This window comes from Callithrix jacchus, chromosome 10, assembly GCF_049354715.1.
Source record: "Callithrix jacchus isolate 240 chromosome 10, calJac240_pri, whole genome shotgun sequence".
NCBI lineage: Eukaryota > Metazoa > Chordata > Mammalia > Primates > Cebidae > Callithrix > Callithrix jacchus.
Window position 1 is genome coordinate 57,576,232 of NC_133511.1, and position 16,946 is coordinate 57,593,177.

General features: G+C 40.5%; 1 long non-coding RNA gene across 1 annotated transcript in view; it reads right to left on the minus strand.

Moving 5' to 3' along the window:
- Nucleotides 1–12,604, minus strand: part of LOC144578095 (uncharacterized) — a 39,588-nt gene extending 26,984 nt beyond the window's left edge. The window contains exons 1-2 of the long non-coding RNA XR_013523204.1: nt 12,450–12,604; nt 12,234–12,348 (exon numbers count right to left, since the gene is read on the minus strand). This is a non-coding gene — a long non-coding RNA (uncharacterized LOC144578095). The remainder of the gene's footprint in view (nt 1–12,233; nt 12,349–12,449) is intronic.
- Between the last annotated feature and the right edge of the window lie 4,342 nt (nt 12,605–16,946).

A 16,946-nucleotide genomic window follows, 5' to 3' on the forward strand; every position in this document is an offset into this window, starting at 1 on the left:
AAAGCAATGGCAACAAAATGAAAAATACACAAATGGGCCTTAAGCTAAAAAACTTCTGCACAGAAAAGAAAATAATCAACAGAGTAAACAGATAACACATGGACTGGGAGAAAATATTTGCAAACAATGCATCCAATAAAGGGCTAATATCCAGAATCTACAAAGAACTTACATTACTCAACAAGGAAAAAAACCCAATTTTCCATTAAAAAATGAGCAAAGGACATGAACAGACATTTTTCAAAAGAAGACATACAAGGAGCCAATGAACATATGAAAAAAAAAATGCTCATCACTAATGATCAGAGAAATGCAAATGAAAACCACAACGAGATACCATCTTAAAGCAGTCAAAATGGCTATTAGTAAAAAGTCAGTAAACAACAAATGTTGGAGAGGATGTGAGGAAAAGGGAATGCTTATACACTGTTGGTGGGAATGTGAAATCAGTACATCTATGGGAAATAGTATGATGATTTCTTAAACTAAAAACAGAACTACGCTTTGATACAGAAATTCCTCTACTGGGAATCTCCCCTAAGGAAAATAAATGATTATGTAAGAAAGACACCTGCACTTGTTTATCACAGCACTATTCACAATAGCAAAGTACTGGAAAGAACTTAAGTGTCCATTAATGGATAATTGGGTTAAAAATGTGATATATATAAAAAACATAGATAATGGCCTCCAATATAATATATATGTTACATATAATGTATTTATTTTATATATTATATTAGAGGCCATTATCTATATTATATATTATATATATATATAATCTTTTTTAACTAAAAAAAGAATGTAATCATGTCTTTTGCAGCAACATGGTTGAAATTGGAGGCCATTATCTTAAGTAAAATGACTTAGAAAGTCAAAAAATTTATGTTCTCTCTTATAGGTGGAGCACAACAATGGGTACACATGGGCATACAGACTGAAACAATAGACACTGGGGACTCTAAAAGATGGGAGGGGGAGAGGGATGAAATATCACCTATTGGATACAAGATACACTATTTGGTAAAGAATACACTAAAAGTCTAGATTTCACCACTACACAATAAATCCATGTAACACAACTTTACTTGTACCTCTAAATCTATAAAAATAAAACTTAAAAATTTAAAAAACATACCATTTTTACCTATCAGATTGAAAAAGATGAGCATATTTGATAACACACTGCATTGGTGAGAGTGAGGGAAATTAGGCACTTTAATAAATTGCTAATGAGATTGTTAACAAGACAGTAATTTGGGAATAACTTTTTTTTTGAGATGGAATCTTGCTCTGTCACCCAGGTTGGAGTGCAGTGTCGTGATCTTGGCTCACTGCAAACTCCTCCTGGGTTCAAGCAATTCTCCTGCTTCAGCCTCCCTTGCAGCTGGGATTATAGGTGCCTGCAACCATGCCTGGCTAATTTTTGTATTTTTAGTAGTGAAGGGGTCACCATATTGGTCAGGCTGGTCTCAAACTCCTGACTTCAGGTGATCCACCCACCTCGGCTTTCCAAAGCGCTAGGATTACAGGCATGAGCCACTGTGCCCAGCAGCAATAACTTCAAAAAGTAAAAATATACCTAGCATTTCTTTTCTCCTGAAGTTCTATTTCTTTCTATTTTTTTAAATTATACTTTAAGGTCTGGGGTACATGTGCAGATTGTGCAGGATTGTTACCTAGGTATACACATGCCTCCGTGGTTTGCTACCGCCATCCCCCCATCACCTACATTAGGTATTTCTCCTAAGGTTATCCCTTCCAGTCTCCCCACCTAATGTTATCCCTCCCCAATCCCCCCACCTCCTGCCTTCCCTTCCCTAGCCTCCCCACCACCAATAGGCCCCAGTGTGTGAAGTTCCCCTCCCTGTGTCCATGTGTTCTCATTGTTCAACACCCACTTATGAGTGAGAACATGCGGTGTTTGGTTTTCGGTTCTTGTGTCAGTTTGCTGAGAATGATGGTTTCCAGCTTTATACATGTCCCTGCAAAGAACATGAACTCATCATTTTTTATGACTGCATAGTATTCCATGGTGTATATATGTCACATTATCTTTATTCAGTCTATCATTGATGGACATTTGGATTGGTTCCAAGTCTTTGCTATTGTAAACAGTGCTGCAGTGAACATGTGTGTTCATGTGTCTTTATAATGGATTGATTTATAATCCTGTGGGTATATACCCAGTAACGGGATTGCTGGGTCAAATGGTATTTCCATCTCTACATCCTTGAGGAATCATGACAGTGTCTTCCACAATGGTTGGATTTACACTCCCACCAAGAGTGTAAAAGCATTCCTATTTCTCCACATCCTCTCCACCATCTATTCTCTCCAGATTTTTAATAATTGACATTCTAACTGGTGTGAGATGGTATCTCAATGTGGTTTTGATTTGCATTTCTCTAATGACCAGTGATGATGAGCTTTTTTTCATGTGTTTGTTGGCCACATAAATGTCTTATTTTAAAAGGGTCTGTATCCTTCACCCACTTTTTGAAGGGGTGGTTTGTTTTTTTTCTTGTAAATTTGTTTTAGTTCTTTGTAGATTCTGGATATTAGCCCTTTGTCAGATGGGTAGCTTGCAAAAATTTTTTCCCATTCTGTTGGTTGCCGGTTTACTCTAATGATTGTTTCTTTTGCTGTGCAGAAGCTCTTAAGTTTAATTAGATCCCATTTGTCTATTTTGGCTTTTGTTGCCATTGCTTTTGGTGTTTCAGTCATGAAGTCCTTGTCTATGCCTATGTCCTGAATGGTATTGCCTAGGTTTTCTTCTAGGGTTTTTATGGTGTTGGGTCTTATGTTCAAATCTTTAATCCATTTGGAGTTAATTTTTGTATAAGGTGTAAGGAAGGGGTCCAGTTTCAGCTTTCTGCACATGGCTAGCCAGTTTTCCTAACACCATTTATTAAACAGAAAATCCTTTCCCCATTGCTTGTTTTTGTCAGGTTTGTCAAAGATCAGATGGTTGTAGATGTGTGGCATTAATTCCGAGGCCTCTGTTCTGTTCCATTGGTCTATATCTCTGTTTTGGTACCAGTACCATGCTGTTTTGATGACTGTAGCCTTGTAGTGTAGTTTGAAGTCAGGAAGCATGATGCCTCCGGCTTTGTTCTTTTTGCTTAGGATTTTCTTGGCTATGCAGGCTCTCTTTTGGTTCCAAATAAAGTTTAAGTTGAGATTTTTTTTTCTATTTCTGTGAAGAAGGTCAATGGTAGCTATATGGGGATAACATTGAATCCATATATAACTTTGGGCAGTGTGGCCATTTTCATGATATTGATTCTTCCTAACCATGAGCATGGAATGTTTTTGCTTCTGTTTATATCCTCTCTTATTTCCTTTAGCAGTGGTTTGTAGCTCTCCTTGAAGAGGTCCTTCACATCCCTTGTTAGTTGTATTCCTAGGTATTTTATTCTCTGTGTAGCAGTTGTGAATGGGAGTTCACTCATGATTTGGCTCTCTGTTTGTCTGTTATTAGTGTATAGAAATGCTTGTGATTTCTGCACATTGATTTTGTATCCTGAGATTTTGCTGAAGTTACTTATCAGCTTAAGGAGATTTTGGGTTGAGACGATGAGGTCTTCTAAATATACAGTCATGTCATCTGCAAATAGAGACAATTTGGCTTCCTCTTTTTCTAATTGAATACTCTTTATTTCTTTTTCTTGCCTGATAACTCTGGCTAGAACTTCCAATACTATATTGAATAGAAGTGGTGAGAGAGGGCATCCTTGTCTGGTGCCAGTTTTCAAAGAGAATGCTTCCAGTTTTTGCCCATTCAGTATGATATTGGCAGTGGTTTGTCATAAATAGCTTTTATTATTTTGTGATATGTTCCATTGATACCTAGTTTATTGAGAGTTTTTAGCATAAAGGGCTATTTAATTTTGTTGAAGTCCTTCCTCGCATGTATTGAGATAATCATTTGTTCTGTTTATGTGATGAATTACGTGTATATATTTGGGTATGTTGAACCAGGCTTGCATCCCTGGGATGAAGCCTACTTGATTGTGATGGATAAGCTTTTTGATTTGCTGTTGCAATTGGTTTATCAGTATTTTATTGAATGTTTTTGTATCAATGTTCATCATGGATATTTGCCTGAGATTTTCTTTTTAGTTGTACCTCTGCCAGGTTTTGGTATCAGGATGATGTTGGTCTCATAAAATGAGTTAGGGAGGATTCCCTCTTTTTGTGGCTTATGTACCAAAATATTTAATAAAACTTTTTTTGGTATGGAATAATGATTAAAAAGACAATCAGATATTTAGAATACTTGACAATGGTTTGAGAATGTAAAACAAAAAAGAACCAGAGAGTCAAGTTTTAAAATTATTTTTTACTTTGCTGAATCTTTTTTTGGCATTTTGACTGAAATGTACCTATCATTAATTCCCTCTTCATCTTTAAGATGCTTGGCAATAACAGGGTCTGTACACATTTTGCTTTTGCTGTATACAAAAATTGTAACTGAAAAAGAAGGCAATTTAAAAGTCAGCGTAAAGAATGTAAAGATGTTTATATACATTACAAAAGGCTACCTTTTCTAAAAACTGTGTACACATAATTTATTAAAGAGCTTAATAGATATTTTTTAATGTTAGAAAGTAGAAAAATAATACTAACAGTTCTATCTATTTTCAGACTGTGCAGACTATGAGTATATCATTTGTATCAATAAAAACAGTTATGCAAACAAACTTTTATTAGTATAGAATAAATTTTATAGGTAAATATATTCTTGTATAAAGATACACAAGAAACTGGTATCCTTTCATGCCTTTAAAATGTTTTACCATGTATATGTATTTGCTAATAAAAATAAGTTATACAACCGACTAAAAATACAACTGATAAGAAAACTATCTGTAAAAAGTAATTTAACTTTATATGTACTTGATTTGTCATTGGCAAACTTTTGACTTAGTGGCTTGGGCATTTTTGCAAAATTCAGCAAATGAAATTCCTGGATTATAACTTAAACAGTTAATACAATTAAGTTAATTAACATATCTGAATTGTTTGAGTTAAAGCCTACTCACTGTTCCAGCTTTCTCATTGTTAAACTGAACAGCGAGTCTGTTCACATGCCTTATTGAGTTGCCAGAGAGATATCTGATGAGGGTTTCAACAGCAACTCATAAAGGTGATGGAATTGCAGAAGAAGGGTCTGCTGCAATTTGAGGCCACTAGGCCAAAGTTAGCCAAGTGTCCTCCCTCCTATTCATCACTTCATCACTTCCAGGAGTGTAAGAGCATCTCAATTATTCCATTGGTTTGGATTTGTGGATCCAACCCACCTTCTCTTTCATCTTTGCCCTGAATAGGCACCTCTGCCTAGGAAAATTAGTCTTCTTTGTGAGACTAATTTGGAGCATCACAATCTTCCCACTGCTGAGCCCACCCTCTGCCATCTTTTACTTCTTCCTCTTCCCTCACTCAGCCCCATGCCCAACCCATCACCAAGTTTGGTTGCTTCTGTTATCCTAATGTTTTTCCTCTCTGCTGCTGACTCTTCATCTATACAAGCCCATAGGAATAGCTTGATGTGTCTTCAACTGGGACCTCTGCTCCTATTGCCCTTCCTCTTCATTTTACCTGGTGAATTGTTATTCGATTTTCAACACTCAGATTAAATTTGTCATTGAAACTTCCCCTGTGGGTTTCAAATATAAGTATATTTCACACTTATATTTGGTGCCCTATACTTCGTGCACACCTCTTGTAGGTTGGTAACATCACAATATAATTATGTGTTTTTTATATTTGTTGTTCTCACTGGATAGGGATACTGACCCCCTCTACCTTTCTTAACTATTATTTATTGATTATCTTCTATGTCCCAGGTACTGCATAAGAATTTTACCTAAGCAAACTAATTTCACTGCTTCTTTAGCAACATCTGGAAATAGGTATTATGAGCTCCACTTTACAGGTGCGGATTCAGAGAACAGAGATTTGAAGTGACTTGCTGAGTTGTGAGTTGAATGTTTCCTCTTTATATTCTGCATCAGCCAGACTTGGGACCAGGCATGTGGCAGATGTTCAAGGCTGAGTTACCAGCTAATATTATGAAGGTAAACCTCACTGCAGACATCATCTATTCTAGGAATCCTTTGTAGCCTATTTCTGCTGATATTGCCTTGTCTTTGTTGCACATGAGCCTGTAACAGTCCTCCATTATCACAGTTCTCACACTGACTTTGATCAAGTCAGTTTTCTAAGCGTGTGGAGTGGACTATGTAAATTTTATTTATATGTATCTTATGGCAAGAGTGGGAGGCTGGACTGCCGAGCCAGCTCTGGAGAAATACTCCCAGAGTAACCAGGACTGAGGCAGTTAATTTGCCCCAGTGGCGAGGAGGAAATTTCTTGTAAAAGCTAGCTCCCCTAAGAACAAAGTGGCCTTTTATTTTTTAGCTTTGGAATGGAGCCTAGCTGTCCGTGGAAACAAAGAGAGGAGAGAATCACTGAACCAGTCTTGCACATAAAAAACTGGCCATGCCTGTCTTTGAAGTCTCCTTTATGTCATTTAGAAGACTTTGGATTATAGGGGTGTTTTTCCCTCCTTTTCTTCCTCAGTTCCTCACCCACCCCAATTTTTTTTTTTTTTTGGAGAAAAGAGGGAACTGGATATAAGAGAACCTTTCTTTGAAACAAGGCAGAAGTCATTAATTAAGGTTTCCATTCATCCCTGCAGACACTTGCTCATCAATCAGATTTCCTGTTAGCATTCTGATGACCTCGCTGACCTGGGTCCTCCATACTGTCTGCTAGACAGAATTGAGACTCAGACCACACACCAGAACTGAGGGAGTGGGCTCTGGCTCTTGGCTTCCTGAGATGGAGAAGAAAGGGTCTGGGGGCAAAGCTGGCTGGTCTGCAGCTCTTCTGGCCAAGGCAAAGGTGGATAAAGAAGACATTTTCTTTGCGGAAGCAAGTGTTGTTTGCTTCACACAAGCAGTGATCTATAGCTGCCCTTCTCTTTTTCCCCAGAACCCAGGGCCAGCCATGGAGCTTGGAGCCCAGCCAGCTGAGCCCAGGGGAGGAGGCTAGCAATTTCTCTCTGCCAACTCAGCGCTGCTAAAAGAAGTTAACAACTCTAGTCTTCTCTCAGAAACGTATAGGAAACTGTTCTGGAGATGGGGTTGGCATCTAGGTCTAGTCAGCCTAAGGTGTGGGGCTTTTATTTCAGTATTTGTTCATTCATTCATTCATTCATTCACTCATTCAATATGCATTTACCTGGCAGCCACTATGTACTAGGCAAATTTTATGTTATGTATAGTTTATCACAATTTAAAAAATAGAATTAAAAAATTATGTATGTAGATAAACTTGGGAACACAAAAAACACTTGCTACATTATTGAAGGTAGGAAGATTGTTGGTAAATTTATTCTGTATGTCTGGTGCTAGAAAATATTTGCAAAGCAGGAAAACCTTAAAGAAAGAAAGGGCAAAGAACTGAAATAGATTTTTCTAGAGAAAAATGTATACATAAATGATTAACAAATGCATGAAAAGATATTCAATATCATTAGTCATTAGGAAAACTCAAAATCACAAGATACTACTTCAACACACAAGACGGCTATGATAAAAAACAATAAAAATGGAGAATAGCATATTCTAGCAAAGGTGGGGGAAATCAAAACTTTCATAAATGACTGGTGCAGATATATTAATAAAATGGTGCAACTTCTCTGGAAATGCAGAAAAGGAGAAGAGATTTTCTGGAATTATGCCTTTTTAACCAAGGGAGTGGGGATGGCATCTCATGTACAGGTTGGCCTGAGTTAAGAATGAAGACGATCTATTTACAGTAACGGGAAGGAAGGCGGTGAGTGTGGGCACAGACAAATGCATCAGGTCAAATGTAGTGATGCAGCTTCTGGAAGTTCTATATGACTGTTCCTACTTCCTCAGTGAAGAAAGTGGAGAGTGAATGGATCCGGGAGATGATTTCCAAGCAGTTACAAGGGCCTGCACGAGCTTAGAGTCACAGACTTAAGTCGGACCAGTCAGTATGGTTGTGTGTTACCTTTAGCCAGCTTGAGTTGCTCAGGTGCAGGCTGGAAGTGAACAGGTGAATCTCACTGAGGTTCTTTGAAACTTTTCAAGAAAGTATGATAAAGCAAGAAACATAATTTTTCTAGTTGAAGAGAGAAATTATGATGATGAGACTATGCTCTAAGCTGGAAAAGGAGGGGAGGGGAGTGAAGTCTCACAGGTATTGATAGTGGTGGGGTAGCAGTGTAAAGGAGTGGGATCTGCAGATTGGTGGTCTCTGTGGGGTCAAAAACTTGCTGGAATTGGGACACTAAACTGGAAAGATAAGAGAGGTGGTGATCAGAGAGTGGGATGCTCGAAACTCAAATAGGTAAAATTTGCAAGTATTGGTAATAATAAGGTGTAGGACATTACCATGGGAATGAGTGGCTAGACGAGGGTGTGAGACAATATCATTGGAGGAGATGAGGTCAATGAATATATAAGCCAGGATATAGGAAGGAAGATCTGTATGGTTATTTAAATTATGCCTCAGTGAAATTATTAATTTAACTACATGAGAGCAAAAGTGAGATATGATCTTCAAGAAACGAAGGAGCACGACTTAGAGGCCAGTAGATGACAGCAATGAAGTGGGAGTAGGAGTTGTATAACCTGGTGATGTGATTAAAAGCAGAGTGTTAGGGCAGAGGGGTGAAGTGGTCAACAGGCATCAAGATGGACAAGGAAACATTTGCCCCCACCAGGGCTTTGTGTGGTACAAGGAGTTTTAAACAGCAACCACTTGAGAGGGTTTCTGGAGAAGCAGTGTCTTCCTGGGAGAGTCGGGAGGATGTATGGGATTTGCTGATGACTGGCTCTGATTTCCAGGGGGATATAGTGGAAGAGCTTCCTCAGATATCTCCCCAGGTAGATGGCATCAGAAAAGTGGATATAGCAAGCCAAATGGAGATGAGAGCCCAGAGGACAAGGAAGCTCCACACCACTTTTGGTGTCTGATTTAAGCAGAGTAAAGGGTTTATGAAATTAACCCTGATTATCTTGAGGCAGGTAGGGGTATAGGCTGTGAGTGTTGGAGGGATAGGAGGAGGGAGAGCGAGGGTCCTGTCTGGAGCACAGAACCCAAGAAAGGGTGGTCTTTTCTGGATCAACCCAAACTGTGAGGCACTCTTCTCACTTATATGGCACAAGATGCTCTGAGGCTTTCTCCTGACTTGATTGGTGGATGTTTCTGATGGAACTGTGCTGCAGTTACTTGTTTAAAACCATCTATTGACATTTATTCCAGACCTGCTTTGGCTCCTTTTATAAACTGGGATGTTGGAAAGTAACCTGGCAGGCTCACTCTTAAATTTGGCTTTTAAAATTGTGAAAAACTCAATTTGGTTGAAGATAATCATGGATTACTAATAGATCATTTGTGGCAGGTTGCAAGTCAGTCAGGGCATCCTTGATTCTGGGATGTCTGGCAAAATGCTAGGGAGTAAGAGGTCATTGAATCTTAGTGTGCCCTTTCGACCAGGTCTGCTGGTGGTGTATACACATTCTACAAGTGTACTGGGCATCGTACTTTTTGGACTATTCAGATTATTTTTTAATATATTATAAATCTTGCTGCCTTGGAGCTCTTCACTCAATGACTCAATGTCATCATCTCTCTGTCACTGCAAGGGTAGAAAACAAAATGTCTATTGCTCAGAATTCAGTTTCATCCCAGAGTTCTTTTATGAATTTCTGGTACAACAACAGTTTTGAGATCAGGCATTTTTGACAGAAAAGACTGATTTTTTCCTTTATTATTATTTTTGAGATGGCGTTATTGCTCTGTTGCCAATGCTGGCCTCAAAATCCTGGATTCGAGCAGTCTTCCTGCCTCTGCCTATCAAATAGCTACAGGCATGCACCGTCCTGCCCGGCCAAGATAGATTTTTTAAGTCTTAAGCTATCTTTATATACTAAAAGCATTGCTTGGATTTCTTTTCATTTATGTATTTTTTTTTTAATTTTTCAACATTCACATTTAAATGTAGCCAGTGATTTTCAGGGTTTTTTTTTTTTTTTTTGGTGTGTGTGTGTGTGTGTGTGTGTGTGTGTGTGTGTGTGTGTGTGACAGGTTCTAGCTCTGTCACCCAGGCTGGAATTCAGCGATGCAATCACATCTCACTGCAGCCTTGACCTCCTGGGCTCAGGAGATCCTCCTACATCATCCTCCTGAGTAATTGGGAATACAGGCATGTGCTACCACACACAGCTAATTGTTTTATTTTTTGTGGAGACAGGGTCTCACTATGTTGCCCTGGCTGGTCTATAACTCCTGGGCTCAAACAATCCTCCTGCCGTGGCTTCCCAAAGCGGTGGGATTACAGGCATCAGTCACTGCACTGGCCTGGACTTTTTGATTACAATCTATGGTGAATATGTTTTTTGTTATTGCTAAACACACACACACACACACAAACACACACACACACACATACGTACACATGACACATGCACACATTCATGTAAAATTGTAATAAAATTTTCAGGAAATAGTATTGCCCTTACTTTAGGAGATGCCATCTGATACTTTTTATTGTGTCTTATATTTTGTTTCTAAAAATCTGGTCTTGACCCACTAAATAGATTTTATGACACATTAGTAATATAGAATTTAAAAAATTACTATAAACCATAATACAAGGAATGATCAGGGTACATAGAAAAAGGCTCTGACTCATGAGAAATAACTTGAGAAATTCCACCTCTTTTGGCATTGTTAATGTTGGAAGGAGAAGAGAGAGCATGGAAGGATAAGAGAGACAAACACCAGTGTCCTCATTTCCGCATCTTTTTAGGGTATAACTTTGAGGTGTGTGTGTGTGTGTGTGTGTGTGTGTGTGATGTGTATGTGTGTGTGTGTGCGGGATGTGTATGTGTGTGTGTTTATGTGTATGCACTGTGGAAGTCTTCAGAGAGTCGTAAGAGAGTCATAATAGAAATAGTGGCCTGGGTTCAGGGCTTAGGGATGCAGCAAACCTCTAGAAGAAGTGCGTTCGAGTTAGCATTGAGCCTAAGCTGAGGCAGAAGCTGCATAATGTAGCAGTGGTTGAGAAGTGGCCTAGATAGTGTAAGATAGTACTGCTGATTCCCCTGGCCTGTGCAGGAGCCATAGGGAATTCAAAAGTTTCTGCTTGGTTTGGTGAGGGGGCTCAGATGTGCCCAGGAGATTAGTGGATTAGCTGAGCTGGGCTTGAGATAAAGAAAAGATCATTCGCATAGAGGCCAAGTGTGGTGGCACACACCTGTAACCCCAGCACTTTGGAAGGCAGAGTTAGGTGGATCACTTGAGACTGGGAGTTCAAGACCAGCCTGGCCAAATGGCAAAACCTTGTCTCTACTAAAAATACAAAAATTAGCTGGATGTGGTGCTAGATGCCTACAATCCCAGCTACTTGGGTGGCTGAGGCAAGAGTATCACTTGAACCTGGGAGGAAGAGGTTGCAGTGAGCTGAGATTGTACCACTGCACTCCAGCCTGTATGACAGAGCAAGATGCTGTCTCACAAAATGGGGGTGGGGGTGGGCAGGAAAAAAGACCACATAAGAGTTTTGCAACCCAGACAAATGATAACCTTAAAAGATATGATGGAATTAGCAACACCTCATCATGAACCAGTCTAGAGGCCAAAGGAGAGAGTAAAAACATAAGGAACTTTCTGGAGAAACGCAAGGACCTTTCTCTTCAACTGCCACATATTCAGGTAAGTCCCTCCTCTTTGACCCAAATGCCATTTCTGAGAGGATCAGAGGAAGGGAGAGAAAGTCAAAAGAGCAGAGACCCCAAAGACACCAACATACACGGAAGAGACTGCTAAACATGAAGAGAATGAGATACCATGAATCGAAAACGTTGTTTTCTCTCTCCTGTAACTTTTGAGGAGAATTGGAGCAATTAAAGAAAATATGAAATAGTACCCTAGTTATGCAATAATATTTCATAAAATATGAAAATATAAATTGCACCCTTGTTACAGGAGTACTAATTTCAAGATATTCTTAGTGACCTGGACAAGCATGATCATCCTGGTATTCACCTACAAACTGGGAAGTTTAGACACTGACCAATCACCCCAACTCAGAAGGTATGTGCTATTGGCCTGACGTCACAGATAAGGGTACCGAAACCAAAACGTAAAGTAATATGTCCAAGGCCCCATAGCTGGTAGTAGCTTACCTGCTTTCAGGACTATGTGATTTCCTCTGCACCCTGCAGTCTTCTTTGGTGATCTAATTACGTTGTTGTCCTAGGCAGCATGACAATTGACAGTCACTGATTCCTTCACTTTGTCCTAAGTCATATATAGGACAAGACAGAAATAGGCAGATGATAATCTGATAAATATACTCAGAATCAGAATCTAGAGAGCCTTTAGATGCTCTTAATACTTACTTATGTTTACAGTGCTTTAGAGTTCGCAAAGCTTGTCACATGTCTTAGTTGACCTTTACGAAAATTTCGAAGCAGGTGTTCCTATTATTCCCTCTCCACAGATGAAGGAGCCAGGTCTTAGAAGGCCCAGTAAGTTTCTGAAAGGCACACAGTGAAGGAGTGGAACAGAAACCCTCAGCCAGATCTTTTTTACTCCTAGAGAAATGCACATCCACAGACTGTGCTGCCCTATTTAGGTCAAGGACAGGAAGATACTGGCAAAATGTTCTGTTATGGTCCTGTCGTCTTCTCTGCAAGTTGACTACAGGCCCCTTGGCTCTCCTTCATGTCCTCCTTCTTGTCCTCTGACTGGTGCTTGTCTTTGTGTGTCTGGCTCTGCTGTTGAGGACAAGTGAAGTCTGAATTTTTGACAGGTGATAAATGGCTATGGTTTCATTTCCCTCTCTCTAGTCTGAGGGTTGGCAAGCACTGCAGCTGGGAAGCAGCTGCCCAGAGCTCGGGTGTGGTGGGAGAGGGGCGTCTGGAGGATGCCTGGCCACGGGCTGATGCAGTCACACAGGCTCCTGCCTCCACAGCCTTTGAAGGAAGGTCCTGTGTGAACTTAGACCTCTCTTACCATCTGGTTAGGTATCTTTTCCTCTCTGGTTTTAAGGAGTCAAGAGGTAGTTGAGGGACAATGGACAAATGTTTCCCTGGTGACTAGAGACCTATCTTGGAGGCCCGAATAACTGGCTTCCACATAAATGAAAAAACAAAAAGCTCTAAATGAATTGTAAACAGAAGAACTGATGTGCCTCTTATCAGTCTGCTGCCTGTAGACTTTGGCTGAGAGATAATCACCATGGTTAGTGAGGATCCTGGAAGCCAGTTATTATTCATTCCTGACTGTGTTCTCCCACCATTGTTGTGGCAAAACAAAACCCTAAAGAATATAAAATCCCCGGTGCTCTGTGGCATCGTGGCTTTTCTCTATGAACCATGACCTCCTCATCTTTCTCCCAGCTCTCCCCATCTGCTTGCACTTCCACCCCCACCAAGTGCAAGGGACAAGGAGGGGGCTGAGCAGGTGGCATTCTGGACCTCACACCTTCACTTCCATCAGACAAGCTCTGCTCTCATCTGCTTTATGTAATGACCTACTGGGCACCATTTGCTCCTAAGGTTTCCTCTGTGAAGCAGGTAAAAAATCACCTGCTCTCAGATGTTCACCATCTTTAGCTACAACAGACAGGGTTGGGGAAGATGGTGAGGTGGGTGGATTCAGGCTTCCTGCTCTCCACTTATTGTGTAAGTAGGCACAAATAATTGTTGGTGCTTGCCGTCTGTCTTTCTCTCTAACTGTGACACAACAAGGAAGGTGAGGAAGGCCTGGCACATCCTGTGTGTTCAGGTGTCTGACATCTAATCAGCTGCCTTTTCTTTTCTTTTTTTTATTTTTTTGAGACACAGTTTCGCTCTTGTTACCCAGGCTGGAGTGCAATGGCGTGATCTCGGCTCACTGCAACCTCCCCCACCTGGGTTCAGGCAATTCTCCTGCCTCAGGCTCCTGAGTAGCTGGGATAACAGGCACGCTCCACCATGCCCAGCTAATATTTGTATTTTTAGTAGAGACGGGGTTTCACCATGTTGACCAGGATGGTCTTGATCTGTTGACCTCGTGATCCACCTGCCTTGGCCTCCCAAAGTGCTGGGATTACAGGCGTGAGCCACTGGGCCCGGCCCTAGCTCCCTTTTCTTGATCAGCCTTGTGTCTCAGGTCCTCCTGCGTCAGCGTCCTGAGTAGATAAGACTACTGGCTTGCACCACTAGACCTGGCTAGCATTTTATTATTTACAGAGACAAGAATCTTGCTATGCTGCCCAGGCTGGTCCTGAACTCCTGGTCTCAAGTGATCCTCTTGCCTCAGCCTCCCAAAATGGTGGAATAACAGGTGTGAGCCACCATGCCTGGCCCCTTGCTAGATCTTCATGGATAAATTCTAGGAAGTTTCCTGCCTGAATTCTTGTTAAGAGGTGAAAAACAGGCATGTGAACACGCAAGGAAAGCCCAGAGGAAATAGTAAAACCTCTATTAGGATTGAGAGATTGGGCTCGTGCACAGAATTATGAACAGGCATTGGCTCAAGTGCTTGAACCCAGAGGTGGATCAAGACCCACTCTTTGCCTTCATGGTGCTCACTGGCCGGGTGCTCTTCATGGAAGAGAAGGCAACTTCCAAAGCAAATAGTTCCAATACAGTTTGCTCAGTGTTGTAATAGAGTGGATATCAAAATCCATAGGAAGGAGAGAGTAATTGCTGAACTGTAAGGTTCATGAAGGTAAATATCCCTGTCTATCTTATTCACTGCTATTTATCTAGAACCTAGCAAGGTACCTGGGACATAAAAGCTGTATATATATATATATTTGTTAAATGGCATTGATTCATTGACTCCAGGTATATCCAATGGTTTGACTCATTTATGTGATTATTCATTCATTTATTTAGTTATTTATCCACTCCTTAATTAGTATTAGCTATTCATAGGTAGTAAGCAACTTATTAACATTTAATTTGAATATAAAGTTATGCTCGATTAATAGTAGGGGGAAGTTTGATTAAATACAAGTGAAAAAATAATGACCTTGGACAGACCTCAGGGAATAGCTGACAAGTAGTGAGAGCACCTACCCTTAATTGCGCAATGATAGCTGCCAGGTTTCTCATAAGGCGAATAGTATTCTATTTCTTATGCAGATTAAAAAAGGTTACAGAGCTGACATAACTTACCCAGCTCATAATGGGATTCAAACCGAGGTCTCTGCCTGACTCCAAGTCCTGTGATCATTCTCTACTCCACTCTGCTTCTACGAGGGGGTATGAAACTTCAAAGTCAGGCCCTGGAGAAGTGACTGGAGCTGGACTCAGGGAGGGCCCATGTTGGAGGAATGAAGCTCTCTGTAGGAGAGACCTGACCTCTGACCTCTGAGGGGGAGAGCCAAGAATTTGGTTTAATTCAGGCTGGTACCGGGTGGCCAGAATTTTTCAGAATTTTTTTCTGGGAAGCAGAACCACTCATGATACAGCAGCAAGGGTTCTTGGTAGTGATGATTCTTAGACAATAGGGAATGGGGGTAAGGAAGGGACAGGATATGAAGTAGGGTTAGAGCTAGCATCAGGTTGGGAGGTGATGCTCCTCAACAAAGGTTGGGAGGGTCTTAGAACACAGATCAAGCACGCTGGGTTCAAAGAATTAAAGTAAAGCAGGAAATTGCTGAACTAAATTAAAAGTTGCTTTTTAGGGGACAGCTCTCATTTTATCCTTTTGCCGATGTATTAACAGCATGGCAGCTGTGTGGTGCAGTATAAAGAATTTTGGACTTCAGGCTCCTTTACCCATAGTTGCTGACTCTGAAGTTTCATCAGGTGACCTAATCTTGGATTTCATTTTCCTCTTCTTAAATGTGAGGATTTTGATGCTTGCCTCACTCTGTGCTTCTGGGGATCATATGAATCATATGAGAGAGGTTGTGAAGTAGCACACTGTCAGGATGCTGAGGCTTTGAAACCACTGAATCATATTCTCTCATAGAACCAGGGCTTGAAACTATGTGAGTAGATGCTGGTCTTGAAGGCAGAGCTGGTGGAATGGTATGTGCCAGTGATTGTAGGGCAATGGGGGCAGCAATTAAAAATGGACCTTCTTTGGCGGAGGTGGTGGGGCCTAATTGAAAGTAACAAGAAATGCTCATAAAACAGCTCTTTATGCAGAGAGGAGCCAGTTTTTGCCTTGTTGCTAAGGTCCCGATTGTTTCCTGGCTGTGTTTTGTGTGTCTTTGTCAGGCCATTCTGTGGGCTCCTTTCAGGAACTTGGTGATATTGGCCTGCAGATAATTAGATCAGTGTCATCACTTTCACTGTCCCTGTTTTTCTTCTGCTGGGACAATTTGCATGAAAAAAGAAGTGGGAGATATTCCTTTCCCATTAATAACGCTCAGCCTCTTTCTTGGGGGGCTATCCACATATATGGGATTTGGAGAAAAGTCCCAAATCTACATATAAGTGAGGCTTTTTTTAAAAAAGGCCTTAAAGACCCAAAGGTTCAGCCCAACCATGCACTTCACAAAATGGCCTTTAAAAATGGTTTCCTCATAATGCAGAAGATCTTTATATGGGATGTAGGTTTTTCAAGAGAAACTTTTAGGAGACCTGTATTCTGCAGTGAAATTTACTCTGATGCTAATAAATATATATAAGTTTTTACAGGTCTTACCTTAGCTTACAGCTTATTAAAGAGCTAGATCCATTAGAAATCTCACTTTGCACAATGAAGTTTGGGAAGAAGATTCCCATATTTGTCATTAATTTGCTGTAAAGCAGTGGGGATGCAGTAAAAAGGATAGGTTTGGGCATCAATCAGAACTAAATTTAAATATTTGCTCTACCATCTACTGGTGATAGGACCTCAATAACCCTGTTTTCTCATCCACAAAATGGGGACAACAAACTTAACTTGCT